Genomic DNA, 17,653 nt, shown 5'->3' with positions numbered 1-17,653 from the left:
TTCATCCTGGGCACATTCTTGCCCTTTCATCTGACCCCATGGCATTTTTGCCTTTTGTAATGTTACATGGTTCACTTTCCCATGCTCTTTTCATGTCCCGTCCCCACTGCCAGTCACCTGCTGCTTCAACAGTTAATGGCCACAGATGCTTAAAGTAACTCTTCCAAGTTGGGGAGCTGCATGCTTGGTTGATTTCCTTAAAGGGGCAAATGCAGTTTACAACAAAATATCATTTGATAACCTAACCATCTCAGGAAAGCTGAATAAAACTGGAGATGTGCACATATGGGTAAGAGGGTAGCTACTACTATTTGTGGACATGACTCAAGAGTCACTGTTTTGTATGCCTTGTACTTAGCACAGAGTCTGGCACACGGTGATGTGCAGTACCTGCTCTTTTCACAGAAAATGCAAAATGACACATTGGCTATGCACTTCCTGCTACTTGGTTCCTGGGGCTACTAGCAATGATTACTGATTGCTGAGATTTCATAGGAGTTATTGACCCCCGAAACAGGCTGAGGCTATGGTTACAGCCTTGATAAAACAAAAACCAGTCCTATGGAAGGAGTGGTGATTGACATGCCAGTTCCCACATTCAGAAAGCCATCAATGCATCAACTCTAGCAGTTGGTGGAAGAGGGGAAAATGTTTCGGTTACTCCTAGCCGATGACTGAGGCTAACTGGCAGTCCTATTCAAAGAAGGGAAACCGACCTGTGCTGAGGGGTGTTCAGTGGCCAAAGAGCAAAGTGGCAGTTCTGTCAGAGGCTTGAGCAGGAACCAAGCACAGGGACAGAACTGCTGTCTTCTGCAGGGTCATGGGTGGGGCTGGAGGTGGCCTGTAGCTTCATGAAGCTGCCTAAAATGAGCAGTTTTGCTACTGCACACTGCACCTGGAAGGTGGGCAGAGACAGGCCCCTTGTAAAGCTTGGTTCTGATTGGCTGCAGGCTGAAGGGGCAGAGCCTGAGAACTAGTGGCCATTAGCTGAGGACCAAGGAAGCTAGACATGGATAGTCTCTTACTTGGAGTATACGTTCCAAATTGTAGTGCAAGTATACTATTGATGTTGAAATCCCAGCATCCCAAATCCTTTGAGATGACAAAGAGAGTAGGTGAAAAGATGAAAAATGCCATGGTCATTTCCACCAGGTTCCTCCACTTTGCAGAAAATACAATTTAGAATATAAAAATATGAAATTTAAAACTCAATCTCCAAACCTTGGGAGATCACAGTCTCCATGGCGAAGCAGTGAGCAGCAAAATCAGGTTAGGTATGTGGTTTGATGGCCACAAGACCTAGGATCAGATCCCCAAATCTCCACGGTATGTGCTTAGTCACATACTGCATTTCACTGGCTTTCTCAAATCTACCCCTGGGATAAAGGGAGTGTCTTCTCAGGCCAGCTTTGTGAAAATAACTGTCACAAGTTCAGTTACCCAAGGGCATTGATGAGATGAATAGGAGAGTGGTTGAGCCTTGAGGCGGAGCCAAGCTGCTCCAGTCTGTGTGTTACCCGGTTGTCCCAGGTACTGAGTTATTTCATTTCTCGGAGCTCAGGCATGCTCATTTATAAAGTGTCAATGTCAATCTTACCTTAGAGTATCATAAACAGTAAGTGAGTAAAGATATATGAAATGTAGCCCTTGGGTGGTGCTCAGGAAGCGATAAATAGGCCCCAAGGCTGTCAGCTGCCACTGCTTGTTTTCAATCATGGGGCTTCTTTAAATGGGTGCGTTTGGTCGTATAATCAGGAGGCCATCCTTTAAGGTGCAATATTTAGAACTTTTGTTAACATATTTTGAGGCTAAGACAACTTAGAATATAAAAACATAAAATTTAAAACTCAATCCCCAAACCTCAGGAGGTCACAGTCTCCATGGTGAAGCAGTGAGCAGCAAAATCCGAACAGAAAAACATTCTGGAGATGCCTCTGCCTCCGGACACCTTCCTACCCTTCGATGTAGTCATTAACTGTCTCCTTGTCCACCTCTCTCTGCATGTAAGAGGGAGCAGAGAAGGAAGTGGGCCACAGGGAATAGAAGGGAAAGATCGGCCCAGGAATAATTCCTTAAACTTGAGACCAGGTATCAACAAAATATCAGCAAACATTTGCTGGCTAGTAAACCAAATAATCAGGACCTTACTGGAAACAGCACCCCTGAGAATATTTCATGGGCATTTAAATAATGACATCGCTCATTTGAGATCCTGGTGTCAGCTGCATGCCTTGTTCATAGAGAGCATTAACTGTGACCCTCAGGGTTATCTTTTTGTATGTACTAAAATATAATTTGATGTTGCAACCGTAATTCAAATTTTTTTTCTTCCTTCCTCTGTAAATGTCAGCATCAGATGGTGGACTGGCATAAACAGCCTCTCAGGGCGAAGCCTGCCCATGTTGCAGTTGTGGTTCATTTGTAGACATCAGATTTTCGTCTAGTAGCAGTAAGGATTTCCCTCTCAGCGGAGGGAGACATGCCAGTGTGCACAATGCTGCAGTTTAGAACTTCCTTCTAGGAGCTTCTTCCCTTTTGTGGTCAATCAAAGTGAAGCTCAGAAAGTGTAAATAAATTGTTGAGGGGGGTCACACATCCAGCAAGTGCCATTGGGGTCACCCACTAAAAACCATGTCAGTTGACTGGAGTCTAGAGCCCACTTTACAGGACACATCCTACTTCCCCCATGCAGGCCTAAAGTTATTGAAGTGAATAACAATTTAGTAGTGCCAAACGTGACTCAACTTCTCAACCAAGACATATGCTATCTTCCCACAGGGAAGAGTCATCTATTCCTCATTTAGCCGCTGGACCACTTTTAACAGGTAGGTGGCTACACTGCATTTTCAAAATATCTAAGACTCATTCTAAAACCAACATTCATACTCACACATTACACTGCAAATTCATGTACCCAGGACTGAAAATACATCTATAAAAATGAAAAGCGAAACAAAACAAACAAACAAACAAACAAAAAACAAACCAAAAGAGCCAACCTGGGCCTCTCATTGCTTAGATAAATTTGTGATTTGATGAAATGATTTATTACAGCAGAGAATATTTAATTCCAATGACAAGAGTGCCCAGAGCACCTTTACTTAGGCAGAACGTTGACATTAGAAGCAGCCTATTTTAAAGAAGACATTCTAGTTTTTCCACGGGGAAGATAATTTTTCAAATATTATTTTAAAAAAGTATGAATATAGCCTCAACATGGGATATCAAATGATCCTTTTTTTTTCAAATTAACCATTACCTTCAATGAAGAGCTTTTGCAAGCATTGTGGCAGTATAGCAGGCATGGGAGCGGGGAAACTGCCAGGAAGGACAGAAAGACAGCTTTTATGAGATAGGTCCTAAGAGAGATGAGAAACATTCTTCTTGAATGAACTGACATCTATTCATTTGCTCAGTAGCTAGACTGCAGACATTAGAGCATGCCAACCTTTAAATGGAACAAGAAACTAGCTATTGAGTCTTGACCCAGGCTGACTGCCAGGAGAGTCTTGGTTTGGTAACAGATGGAGAAAATTAAAAAAATAAAATAAAATAAAAATCTCTATACAAAGAACTGTACAGATAAGCCAGAGATTTGGGCAAATCCATTTCTTGCTCAGCCTCAGGCCCAGTGCCACCGTGAATGGAGGGTCACCATGCCCTTGGAGCAGGACAAGCTTTTCAGAGGTTCTGTTCGGCCTGTGTCTCAGTTGATCTTCCAATCCTCCATGCCAAACCTGGCTTAACCAATAGCCACACATTTGGGTACTTTCCCAGCCACAGAGAAAAGCATCTGGCCAGGAGCTCTGGTGAGAAAGGGTAGCAGTGGCCCATGGGCCAGAGCCAGAAGAAAATATGTGGAGGTTCTTTCCTGGAATTGTGTCAAGGACAAGAATTCTGTACTGCTTGCCTCTGCAGTAGCATGAGGCTTCTGGGTATGCAGAATTCAAGGGCCTGAAAATAGTTCTCTTGGGCCAGGAATACCAGAGGAGTAGGCAGATAAAGGAAAGAGGCATCAGAGAACTCCAAGTCACCCTCATTCTAAATCCAAGGAGAGTGCAAGGCAAGATCAAGCCAGTGCCAAGGGTCCAGAGAAGAAAAGAAACTCTCCAGGGTAAATGGTACTCTTGACCCTCTAGGCTTGCATGAGAGTGGGGAGTCCTGAACTCTCCCAGGTAATAAGATCCAATGAGCAGGCTTTAAGTCCAACTGGACAGTTCTTGATTACCCCTAAGCTACGAGTGTCACTATTGGACCTCCAGGCTTATCTTTCCGTGCAGGTCATTGTGTCTCACACACATTGTGTTTCCTTTTCTCCCACATGCACCTTTTTGGGGTACTATGAGAACTAATTCTGAAAGAAGAGGCTTCCAGGTCAGTGCCAGCTCAATTCTTCCAAGTTCTATGTCCACTCACCAGTTGAAGGACATTTAAGTTATTTCCAGAGGTACAGTGGCAGCATCCTCTAAATTGGGGGTAACCAACAGCTGTCTAATTAGACTTAAGGCTCACCTAGCCAACTACCCACATCTAGGGAGGCCATTGAACCTAGAAGAGAACTCCCTACTGCCACTTTCTTAAACCAGCGTAAGTTCTGACTGCATTCTAAACACTTATTCTTATGCCTGGGGAAGTAGTACAGCTCTCACCCCTAATCCAAGAATCTTTTTGTAGCAGATGAAGATCATCACAGAAAGCCACAGACGGGCCAACGTGCAGAAAACAAGTGATCAGCGGATGCCCAGCCCCAGATGATACATCTATAACATAACCCAGCCCCAGTTGATACATCTATAATATAACCCAGCCCCAGTTGATACATCTATAACATAATCCAGCCGCAGGTGATACTCTATAATATAATTCAGCCCCAGTTGATACATCTATAACATAACTCAGCCCTAGCTGATACATCTATAATATAATCTAGCCCCCGCTGATACATTTATAATGCATCCAGCCCCAGCTGATACATCTATAATATAACCCAGCTCCAGCTGGTAAATCTATAACATAATCCCTACACATACGGCTCAGAGAACAGCATGGAACAGGGGTTGGAAAGATTGTAAGAGCCAGACAACCAAGACATCTTCTGGGAGATTGTTGCTTCTATATATGATGGGGAAGCTACACCCATGAAATCTCAATAATCTAGTTGCCTAGATAAGACCTGAACAATGACATCACTGGCTGACATGCCAGGGTGGCTGGGGGAAACTTCACAAGGTCCCCCTCTAGATGAAGAGCCACAGGCAATTAATGACTGCTGAGAACGGGAGAAGCAGTTTTCTCCAGGGGTGATCTCCTTAACTGGTTATTCAATACTAAGTGATCATCCCTAAAAATATACAGATGAGCTACAATAATCAACTCAGCAGATTGGATTTATATTTATATGTATGTATACCTCTAACAATCATAATTGAAGAGAAGGGGAAAAAGAGGGGGTGGGGAGGTGGGGGTAGATCTGGAAGGAGTTAGGGGAAGGAATTGAGTAGGGAGATAAATATGATCTAAATAGATTTTTGAGAAAATTTTCAAATAATAAAAAAACATTAAAAAGAAAAAAGATACAATGAGAATTTCTTTACCTACAAAAGAAAAATTTGTTATAATATCAAAGCTATTAAATTTTCACTTACTTTTATGTTGTTGCTTTTTAATCAATATGATGAAATTGCCCATACCAAACAGCCTTGATGAACTTGAAACAACTAGGCACATAATGATATTTGTTTAGCAAGTAAGCAATTTCTATTTAGACGAGAAGATCTAATATCAAGAAAGCGCAGTAATGTGCCTCTCCTAAGTGACACAGAAATTTAACAGGAGAAGCTGCTGGTAGGTGTTACAGTCTGCAAAGTTTACAGCATTTCTTCAGTCAGACCAGCCAGCTCAGGAACAGACAAGCAGATCAACAGCGAACTCAGAAAATGATCTAAGTAACTACGGTGACCTGGGAAGTGAGAAAGAAGTTCAATTTATAGGAAGATGAACGGTTTAGTCTTTTCTAAATTAAAATTTGATAAAGTTTAATAAACTTTTCTGCCACCAGTGAGGAAAAAAATGGTCCTCATCTTCCGCATCAAATACAAAAATAAATTCTAAATGAATTAAAGATTTAAATGTTGAAGAAATTAAAAACAAATGAAACAAGAGTCCTTAAGCAAAACAGGAATCTTTGAAGCTATGCAGGAGAAAGCACTTTTACTAGAAAAGGAAGTTTGAGAAAAATTTAGAATGTTAAATAATTCCAAAACAAGGAAAAAAGATAAATGACAGAAGGAAAAAAAGTACAAGTCACATGAGAGACTGAGAGTTAAATCCCATAATTTATAAACCATTGAGCAAAAGCCAAAGGCATCAGTCTTTGATTGGGTGGGAAATGTAATTCCATACTCAAGATGTAATTCACAAAAGACAGTCCTATAGGTTAAATAGACAAAGAGATGCTCAAATCCATGAATATTCGGAAGTGTAAATTAAGGTACAAGATGGCCTATCCCAGCCATTGGATTAGCAATAATTAAGAAGAGCTCGTAAGAGTATAAAATGGGCTGTTTCTCTCACTCACTGCTGGTAGATAGCAAGGAGGATGCTCAGGTTATGACGTGGTCCAATGAGGCCTAGTGAACAGTTAAGTTGTGGCATCATTTGTTGAACTCTGACCCCACAAAGAGATCCTGGTGAGGTATCTGAATAATGACTGGGTAAGTTACAGGATGCGGTGTTATGTAAAATAGGAGACATCAGGCAGCTTTTAAGAATGAGTTGTATTAGCCAGTCGTGGTCTCACATACCTTTAATCCCAGCTCTTGGGAGGCAGAGGCAGGTGGATCTCTATGACTTCGAGGCCAGCTTGGTTTACAAATCGAGTTCCAGGACAGCCAGGGCTGTTACACAGAGAAACTCCATCTCAAAAAACAAACAAAAAGAGAAAATGAGTTGTATTTGTAGTCACTGATACATATGAACACCAAAAGTATCTTTTACTGTTTTTTTTTTCTTTCATTTCTGCACAAGGTCTCCCTATATAACCTAGCTCAGGATCCTTCTGCCTCACCCTCCAGAGTGCTGGGATTACAGGCACGTGTATTCATGGTTGGCTTTCTATATTATTTAAATCCTCTGAGTTTCCACTGCCTTATTTATAAAGTTGAATGACAGTAATAACTACTTCAGTCCTTCGAGATCATGTGGGAAGCTTCATGTATGTTTCCCCTATGCTGGTGTAGGACAAACAGTTGTATTTATCATTACTATTTTTGTGGCTATAGAGACTAGAGACAAGTGAGATTCCCAAAGGACCATTAAGGGGCTCTAAGAAAAATGTGCAAAAAGCCATGAAGTGGCTGGTAGAGGAATTCAGCACAGCGAGTGTGAGTGAAGGAGAGTCCCATGTGAGTTGCTCTGTCCATGCTTCAGGGGAAAGAGCAAGGGCAGGAGGAATGAGTGGAGTGGAGACTCAGAGGAAAATGCCTTGAAGTTTTCATTATCAGGGGTGACTCTGAAATTGCAGGCTACAGTGTCTTAGTACCTTTGTGAAGCAATAACGGAGTCAACAGCTGTGGGTAATTTATATAGACTAGAATGTTCTCTTTCATGTTCTGGAAGCCGGATGTCCACCATGCAGCCCATGGCATCTGGTGCCTGTGACAGCCTTCTTGCTGATCCCCACATGGCTGAAGGCATGAGGAACAAGTAAGAATGCAGTCTGTGCTATCCCACAGCAAAGGAGAAGAGCTACTGGGTGCTGAGAGACCTCTCTGAATGAATGTTACTCCTGTGAATCTGGAGGCAAGGCCCCACCTCTTAACACAGTCACAATGGTCACCGCTGAATTACGGTGAAGACACATTCAGCCAGAGCACAGAGTGAGTGCTGTTGATGGAGGAGTGCTGTGGGATGTCTTTCTGTACGCTGTGCATATGTGTTGCTACCACCGGTTAATACAGAAGCTGCTATGGCCTATGCCAAGGCAGAATAGAGCCAGGCTGGGAATCCAAGCAGAGAGAGAAGAAATTGGAGTCAGAGGAGATGCTGAGCGCTGCTGAGGAAGCAAAATGTAATGGAACACAAGTAATGCCACAAAGCCATGTGGCAAAACATAGATTAATAGAAATGAGTTAATTTAAGATGTAAGCTAGTTAATGATAAGCCTGAGCCATAGGCCAAACAGTTTATAATTAATATAAGCCTCTGTGTGTTTATTTGGGACTGAAAGGCCGAGGGACCTGATGGGACGGGAGAACTTCCGCCTACAGGAGGAGTGGAATCAGAGCCTCTTAGGGGGTGAAACAATCCCTAGGATTTAGTGAAGCTTATTCTCTAAAACCTTTACCAACAAAGTTCAAGTTGTCAGGACCGCTTTCCCCAGGCCACAGACAAGGAAACTGGGAGGCAATGTGACTGTTGACATTACAGCTACTGGAGCTAGGCTGTAAACAGATGAAGCACGTTTATGTAGAGGCCAGTGTCAAAGGCATTAAGCGTTGCCCAAAGCCTCAAAAGATGAACACTAAAAACAATGAATTCAGTAACTCAGTTACTGTGGGGGATGCCATGCTTGTTGGGCTGACTTCAATGGATTTAAGAGCCATCAAACTATGAGCCAAACAAATTCTTCCTCCAGTAAGTTGACTTTCCTTAGCTGTGGTGCCCCAGCCATTAAGAGGAAATCGACAGAGAGCAACAACAACAAAAAGGATAAAGGGAGGGGTGTTTATATTAGTCGGGGGAGGTCTCTAGAGCAGCAGTTCTCAAACTTTGGGTTGTGAATGACCCTTTCATGGGGGTCACATATCAGATATTTACATTACTATTCATAACAGTACCAAGAATACAGTTATGAAGTAGCAACAAAATATTTTTTATGTTTGGGGGTCGCCACAACATGAGGAACTGTATTAAGGGGTTGCAGCATTACAAAGGGTGGGAACTGTTGCTCTAGAGAAACAGAAGTGTGTGTGTGTGTGTGTGTGTGTGTGTGTGTGTGTGTGTGTGAGAGAGAGAGAGAGAGAGAGAGAGAGAGAGAGAGAGAGAGAGAGAGAGAGAGAGAGAGTTGTGAGAGGGGGTTATTAGAGTGGCTTACAAGGTATGGTTCTCCTAGTCCCAACAATTGCTGTCTACCAACAGCAAGTCCAAGAATCTGGTAGTTGTTCAGTCCACAAGGCTGGATGTCTCAGCTGGTCTTCAGTGTACAGCAGAATCTTGAAGAAGTGGGCTCTAATGCCAGTGAAGGAATGGACTTGAGGTAGAGCATGGGCAAGCTGGTAAAGAACAAAGGCGTGTTTCTTCCTTGTCCTTTATATATGAAAAGGTACGGCTCAGATTGGGGGGGGGGGTCTTCTGACCTCAGGTGATGTAGATTTAAGGCGGGTCTTCCTACTTCAAATAGTCCAATTAACTAAAAAAATCCCTCACAGGTGTGTACAGTGACTTGGGTTTTTAGTTAATTCCAGATGTATGTAGTAAAGTTGACAACCGAGAATAGGCATTACAGGGAACATGGGAAGATAGGCAGAGGGTTAATAAAAACAGATATGTAGAATGAGGAAGTACAAAGAGCTAACATACACAATGAAGACCAAGAGCAATAAAGCTGCACTGTATACATGGGATTCATGTTTGATGAGGTTTTACCTCCTCTTGCCACAAAAACAAAATACCATGTATCTAGGTGAGATGTTCTCAGTGAAGAATCCATTTATAAGCTCATTCCTGGTGTTGGAGCGAACGCATCCCCACATGGAATGGGAGAAAGGTCCTACTTCCTTGCTGATTGCTAGCTGGGAACTTCTTTACAGTCCTTAAGCTCCAATATCCTCATATGTTTTCTGTCTCCTGCTTCAAATGTCCAACTTCCTCTACTTCTGCTTCTCCTGAGCTAGCTGTGGAAAGCTGGGGACTTGTTTAGCATGGTTGAGGACTTAGGTTCAATCCCCAGTGCTGTAAAAAAATAAATATAATAGAGTCATAATTGAAGATATTAAAGAAATATAACCTTAACAATATCTATAAAATTGTGTTTCCCATATAATATGGTTAGTTCCAGTGATTAAGGCATGAGCATCCTTGAAAGCCCGTATCTACTTCGCTGCTTGGAGCTTGAAAAACAGCACCAGAAAACAGTAGCTTCTTTGTTTCGTTATTTAACCAAGTGGAAATTTCTCAGAGTCTAACTTCCTTCTTACAGGCATCATGACTGTGTTATTAAACAAGATGCGTTGTACCGTGATGTTTTATGACCCAGATTTCTTGTGTGACACGGGGTCAGGAGAGAAAGTACAAAAGAATATTTTAAAAAATGCAGTGTTTCTTGACTTTTATTTTGCCCAAAGCAAACTGAAAACAAACTGTAACAATGCCTAATTTTTCCTGAGTGTTTCTATAAAAAATTCTTTATTATGGATATTGAAAAACCATATAGTTTCAAAAGGTAGATGCTTAAGTTATCTGCAAATAAAAGACTAAAGAAAATATGTAGCATAACCATCTTTAACTCTGAAATTCTATTTGATTGACCTGTTTATCCCTGTTAGGTCTTCTGGTAAGTATCTGATAATGTGTCACATTGTCATCACACGATGTGCTTTTTACAGATGACAAGGGTGTCCTGCCACTTTGAAGGGAGTTATAGTATGGAAATCACATTAAAGCCAGGAGTGGGGGCACAAAAGTGACATGGAGTAGCTTCTACATAGGTTGGAGACAAAGAGTAATGATTGTAAATTATCACCTAGGAAACCAGAGGTATAATTTAAAAAAAAAAATTTCATCATCAAGGCCAGTTAGAGCTTAGTACTAAGATGAAAAACAATTCCTTTATCTCAAAGACATCAAGAAAGTCACAGAGAAGAGAGAGCAGAGCAGCAGGCAAGGCAGGCCTGCTAGGTTCCCACAGTGCAGAGGAGGCTGAGGGAGAGGTCAGCCCATGGAAGAGGCGAGGCTGCTGGGGCACATCCATACTCTTCACCCTGTCACACACAAGTGACAGTGTACATTATGGCTGCAGATGCCACGTCTCCACTGAGTCCAGACTGAAAATGCACATGTCTTTGAAGGCTCAGGTGATTTTCTAACTCACAGGGAAGAGCTACTAAGCCTGACCCTCGGTAGATGCTTTTGTACCAGCTGCTAAGATAGAAACAGTCCCAGGGAAGTTATTTCAGACACTTCAGCATAAAGAGCAGTAATACTTCCACAAGCCTAACCAAGCCGTTTCTCTAAGGCTTATCATTGCATACAGTCAGAAATCCTGCGGAAAGCACGTAACCTTCCCTGAGGTAGACACTGACTTGTTCTTTGTATTAAAGGCATCGTAACTATCTGCTGTCTCCCTCCAGTGACCCTTTGGCACAAGGTTGGTGGAAGGTGAAGCCACTGTTATTTCTCCAGCTATGACACTGACTACGTTCATTTCACTCTGGGTTAGAGAGATAGTCAGTCAATCCCGATGACAGTTCCCATCCTGAGTTGCTCTTAATTGTCTGTGAGTTCTAGAGAGTTCAGTGTCTGTTGTTGGAAGATAGAGTTTGCAGCAGCTGTCTGTCAAGGCCAATGCCAAAGATAAAGCGATTCCATAGACACTTAACGTTAGGGTGGGGAAGAGCACAGAGTTCCTGTAGTCAGCCACTCCTACCCCCGGACTCCAGGTTGCTGTTCTAACAAAGGGACCGTGCACCAGGAGGTGCAGCAAGCCTCGCTGCTCTATGCTCTTCACTTTCTGTCTCGTTCAGAATATGAAACTGAGAGGTACCAATGTTAAGTCACAGCTGGGACAGAAGCCAGGGGGCAATCAAAGGAAAAGGAAAAGAAAAAAGATACCTGCTCACCATACTTCTGGACCCATTCCTGTTGTCCTACCTAAATGAGCCACCTCCCTCTTGACCTCTCCTGACTTCATTTAACAAGACATAAATGCTCAGGTTAGCCTTTTCTTCAGGCAGGTTTCCAATCACACCTGCAGCTTTCTTTGTAAATATAACCACACACACATAAATATAAGTTGTTTTCTTTTCTGATATATTATTTCTGATCATTTGTGAGGATCTAGCAAAAAAGTAATTATTCCTTCCTCAAGGAAGAGAACAATCCTCCTAAGTGTTATTAGAAACAGCCTAGTTTATAATCAGCTACTCATCAGAAACATAAATTATAGATTCCTGGGTCTTGGACCTGAATTCTTATTTATGTGTTTATATTTGAATGGTGCTGGGCTTTGAACCCAAAACATCATACATGCTAGGAAAGTACTCTACTATTGAAGGGCAGCCTGAGCTCTAGTTTTAGCATCTTTAATGTAGACCACATTCTCCAGGAAATACAGGTGTTAAGGCAGGCTGAGGGACCTCTACTCTGAGGTACACAGGCAAGAATAAATCCATAAACCCCTTTAATTACAGCTAAACATCATCATTATTAATGATAGAACCCTGCTTCTATCAAGTGCTCTGTTAATTGGACATCTGATTCCCACTCCTGACTATCTCTGGCTTCCTACTCGGTCTCATCTTCTTCCACTAATGTACAAAGTGACCCGATGAACTCTATTAGACTGGGCGGTCAGAAGAGGGGACAAAGATTTTGCTCTCCTGAGAAATAAAAGTGACTTACCTCTGAAATTCATTCTCAGTTAAAGCATGGACTATCTGAGCTCATAATTTATTAAGAGAAAGTACTGTCCAGTCTCAGGGAAAGCGACCATGTGGCCTGTGTAAGACTGAGCCCATGAAGTGTATATAAACTACCTCTTCTTTCAAGAAGATTGTAGTTGAGTAGTGAGGAGAGAAATTATCCTCCCCATTTATATTTCTGCTTCTGGCTTTCCCCCTATGGTGGCATTGTCAGCTGCCATTTTTTTTGAAATTCAGATTAAAATGACAGCATTAGAAAGAAATAAAAGAATTGAAGTCATGATTACTCCTTCCAACACTATTCTGGGAGAGTTAAAGAAATGAAACTGAGGAACTCCTAGCATTTCAAACAAAATTACCTGAGTCTCTAATGGCCAGCCTGCTCTTGGGCTAGGGTTAATTTTGTCTAGAGGATGTTAAGCATGGGGCAAACTATTCTGTTTCCTCCAAAGGCTGCTGAATGATCCAGCATGCTTGAACAATGAGGCACCTGTGGGCTGTTCTTTTTAATTAAAAACTCCTTAATGGGATGGACTTTCAGGCACTTATTTGTTGTAAATGCGAGAATTTGGTCCACCTCATTTTCCGAAGTCCAATTTGAAAATTATGTTTAAAAATAGCCTCCTGGTTTGAGAACACAATGAGACATTCACAGCAATCTGTGAAGGATGGATTTATAGGTTGTTCAGATTCAAGAGGAAGCAAGATTGCAATTTATCTGTCCTGCAGATGATGTGTGCAAGCAGCTGGAGTTTAGAGAGGAATTCTGGGAAGGCAGAGGAAGGTCAAACAAGGACTGTCATACCAGGAGACCTTTGGTCATCAGAGCTGGGAGCGAGTTAGGAGGGGATGAGAGGGGAAGCAGCCAGAAAGCTGGACAGGAAAATGCAGCAAGAGCAGCTGTTAATCAGTTAGTGAGATGTCAAGCTCAGCTGTGGTTTTTGTTTGTTTTCATCTTCGTTTTTGTTTGTTTGATGGTTTGTTTTTGAGACTTTGAGCCTGATAACACTTCCAGAATGTTTCTTATGAGAGCTAAACAAGGACTATGAAAAATTTCAATGCATGTGTCTCACATTCCCCTCAACATAGATACAGGGTCCCTGCTCCAAGGAGCTGGTGAACAGAGACCATTTCGCAAGAAGGAGCTGCTATCCACTGAAGCTTTCTCCACACCAGAATTTGCTGGTGGATCTGTTACATCTGTGTCCCTGTGGGAGAGAGAACCTAAGGGAGAGCAGGTTTATTTTCACTCATGGTTCCAGAAGCTCAGTCAATTAAGGTTGTGGGAAAGTATAGTGAGGATCCTGGCAGGGAGTGTGCAATAATAAATGCTCACATGGTACAGACCAGGAAGTGGAAAATTTGTGCTGGAACCAGGCATTCAAAGTCCTGCCCCTAGTGATATACTTCCTCCAGCCAGGCCCTGCCTCCAAACATGAGTCAGTGGCATCAGATTCAAATCATACCACTGTAACATGTGGAAACAAGGATAAAGATTGGTTCATAGAAAATACAACATCCAGGTCATTCCCAACAGAAGTCACTATTACTACATCAAAGATAGCTTTATTTAGTTTTCTGTCACTGTGATAAAGTAGCATGACTAAAAGCAACTTGGGGAGGATAGGGCTTGTTTTATATTATAGCTTGTAGTCCACCATCCAGGTGCATTAGATCAGGAACACAAGGCAGGAACCCAGAGTCAGGATTAGATGCAGAGTCCATGGAGGAACATTGCTTACCGGCTTGCTCCTCATGGCTTGCTCAGCATGCTTTCTTGTATCACCCAAGACCACTTGCCCAGGGGTGGCAACACCCATACTAAACTGAGCCTTCTCATATCAATCATCAACCAAGAAAATGTACACTAACATTTAATGGTTTGCCTACAGGCCAGTCTAGTGGAGGCATTTTCTCAACTGAGTTTTCCTCTTCCAAGATGCTAGCATGTCAAACAGATACAAAACTAGCCATCACAAAGGTGTGTGTGTGTCTTCTATTGACAAAATTTTATCAACTATATATTAAAAGGTGTCAAGCCAGGCGGTGGTGGTATACGCCTTTAATCCCAGCACTGGGGAAGCAGAGCCAGACGGATCTCTGTGAGCTCGAGGCCAGCCTGGTCTACAGAGTGAGTTCCAGGAAAGGCACCAAAGCTACACAGAGAAACTCTGTCTCAAAAAACCAAAAAAAAAAAAAAAATGTCATTTACTCAACTATTCTACCATTGTTTAAGCTATGAAGGACTATAATCAATAATAATCAGTTTACATTGTCTGTTTCATTTATTCATTCAACACATTTTATTTTTAATTGTGCACACGTGTGTGTGTGTGTGTGTGTGTGTGTGCGCACGCATGTATAAACATAGGCGCCTGTGAAGCTCAAAAGAGGGCATTAGGTCCCTTGGAGCTGGGGTTACAAGTGGTTGTGAGCCATATTTCCTGGGATCTGAGAGCCTAACCTAAGTTCTTTACAAGAAAGTAAGTCGTCTTAACAACTGAGAAATCTTTCTAGCTCTTTGTTCAACACATCTTTTTTTTATTATTTTATTTATTGTGTGTGGGGTTGAAGACACTTGCATACATGATATATGTGCAGAAGTCAGAGGAGAATTTGCCAAAGTGGGTTCTCTTCTTCTACCATGTGGGTCCTGGGTATTGAGCTTAGTTCATCCGGCTTAGTGGCAGGTGCCTTTTTTTTTTTTTTTTTTCAACCAAGCCACCTTGCTGGTCCCATTTAACATGTTTAAGGAAAATAAATTATTTTCCATTCCTACAATGCTGTTGGATTCTAAGGATACAGAAAATAAAAATTATTCCTGTATTAATAGAGCTAGTAATTTAGTGATGGAGGAGGACATTAAGTTAATAACTAAGAGAAATATGTAATTCAAATTATGACATTAATCAGGATGAGATAAATTATGTGGTGACCACAAACAATCTCAATATCTCATTGCTTTGTAACAGAGGTATAGTATACAAGGTATAATCATGTGACTCTCCAGGGAAGACAGTAATTGCTTTCCTAATGGCAACTCAATATATACATATTGGAAGGTAAAAGAAAATGGAAGTGTTTGGCTACATGAGGTAAAGAAGGGGGTGATTTACCAATGTTCATGAAAGATGATCCATTCATTCAAATATGAAATGTTATGATTTTAGGCAGATGGGATATTATGGGTGCTACAGAAGAATCTAGATTAGTTTTTAGAAGCATTGAATTTTGAGGTTTATTTAAGACTGGTGAGTACATGATACACACACATGTCCATGTGGGTGACCCAGACTAAAAAATGAAATAAACCAAAAACAAAACAAAAGACATGATAGTTGGAAGAGGACTTGCAGGGAGGAGTAGAGGGGGGTTGCGGAGGTATGAGGGGGATAAGAGAGGGTGAGTGGTGAATGAGACCAGAATGTATTATATCTATGTATGAATTTAGTGACGGACAGGAGTTGTATCTTGAGTGTGCTGGAGGAAAGTAATAGGCCACCATTTAAAGATGGCAAACCAGTATGGGGAAGATGGGCAGTATGGCTCAGAGGGAGAGAATGCTTTTCGTGCAAACCTGCAGACCTGAGTTTGATTCCCCAGAACCTACATGCAAAAGCTGAGAAAGGCCCTGTGGGTGCCATGTTGTGGGGACAGAGACAGGAGGATGAATGGGACTGGATGGCTGCCAGCCTAGCACCAGGTTCCGTGAGAGACCCTGTCTGTAGAGAATGAGGTGGAGAGTGACAGAGCAGGATGAATGATGTCCTCCTATGGGCTCCACATGTGTCCAACCCACCACCACTCTTTTTCTTGAACCAATGAGCTGACCCAAGGGGAGGCTTGACTGAAGCTCAGCCAGTTAGGACTGCCCCTGTGAATCTGCAGAGGAGTCTAGCTATCGTGTAGAATAGACATGACCTTGGGTGCTGTCAGTAGGGGCCATTGCTCCTACCAAGTAGAATGGGTAAAAATCTGGTCTACAGTAAGAGGGAGTAAATCCATTATACAGAGAAGAAGAGTGTTCCTAAACCATAGGTTAGCTAGAATCACATCCTTGTCTTCTACGAGATACCCCATTAAAAAGAATATTTAAGCATTAAGTTTTCATTAATTCAAGCTGCTTTCTGCTTCTTGCAGTTAAGAATCGTAATAGTGACTGGTACATAATAAATAGAAGGCACTGTTTTGTGAGGAAGTGAATATGCAGAGAGGTTCAGTTCTATGGCACACAGATTTAGAGAGAGTCACTGCTGGGCCTGCAGCTTGAATGCAGGTCATCTGACAGCAGAGCATATGCCCTTGGACAATTAGTCTACAATGTTCTGGTTTGAATCTAAAGGATCCCTCTACAGGCTCATGTTTTGAATGTTCAAGCCCCAGTTTGTGGAATGAATTTGAAGGCCATGGAACCTTCTGGAAATGAACATTGGCTAGCATAAGTACATCCCTAGAGAAGACCGTCTGAAGCTTATGTCCAACTGTGGATAAGCTGCTCTGTTTCTCTTATGCCTCCATGAGAAGACCAGATTGCTGGCCAAAGCTCCAGGGACCACAACCTGAGCTGCTTTTTGACCATTGTGAACTGAAATCCTCTAAAGCAACAGTTCTCAGCCTGTGGGTCACAACCCCTTCGGGGGTCAAACGACCCTTTCAAAGGGGTCACATATCAAATATCGTTCATATCAGTTATTTACACTGTAATCCATAACAGTAGCAAAATTATAGTTATGAAGTAGCAATGAAAATAATTTTATGGTTGGGGTCACCACAACATGAGGAACTGTACTAAAGGGTCACAACCTTAGTAAGGATGAGAACCACTGCAAAACCACGAAGCAACACAAGCTGCTTCCTCACCCCTAGGTGGCTCTGTCAGGTATTCTATCACAGCCATGAGAGATAACTAATGCAGAAGCCTGCCTATTCAAATGGAATCTGGCAAAAATGTAGCTGCCAGCTGGGTGCTAGGAAGAATCAGACTGTCAGTTCTATTAACTCTAGCTCAAAAACCC

The sequence above is a fragment of the Peromyscus eremicus genome, chromosome 5 (assembly GCF_949786415.1).
Source record: "Peromyscus eremicus chromosome 5, PerEre_H2_v1, whole genome shotgun sequence".
Classification (NCBI taxonomy): Eukaryota; Metazoa; Chordata; class Mammalia; order Rodentia; family Cricetidae; genus Peromyscus; species Peromyscus eremicus.
Note: the sequence above shows the minus strand (reverse complement) of the source record.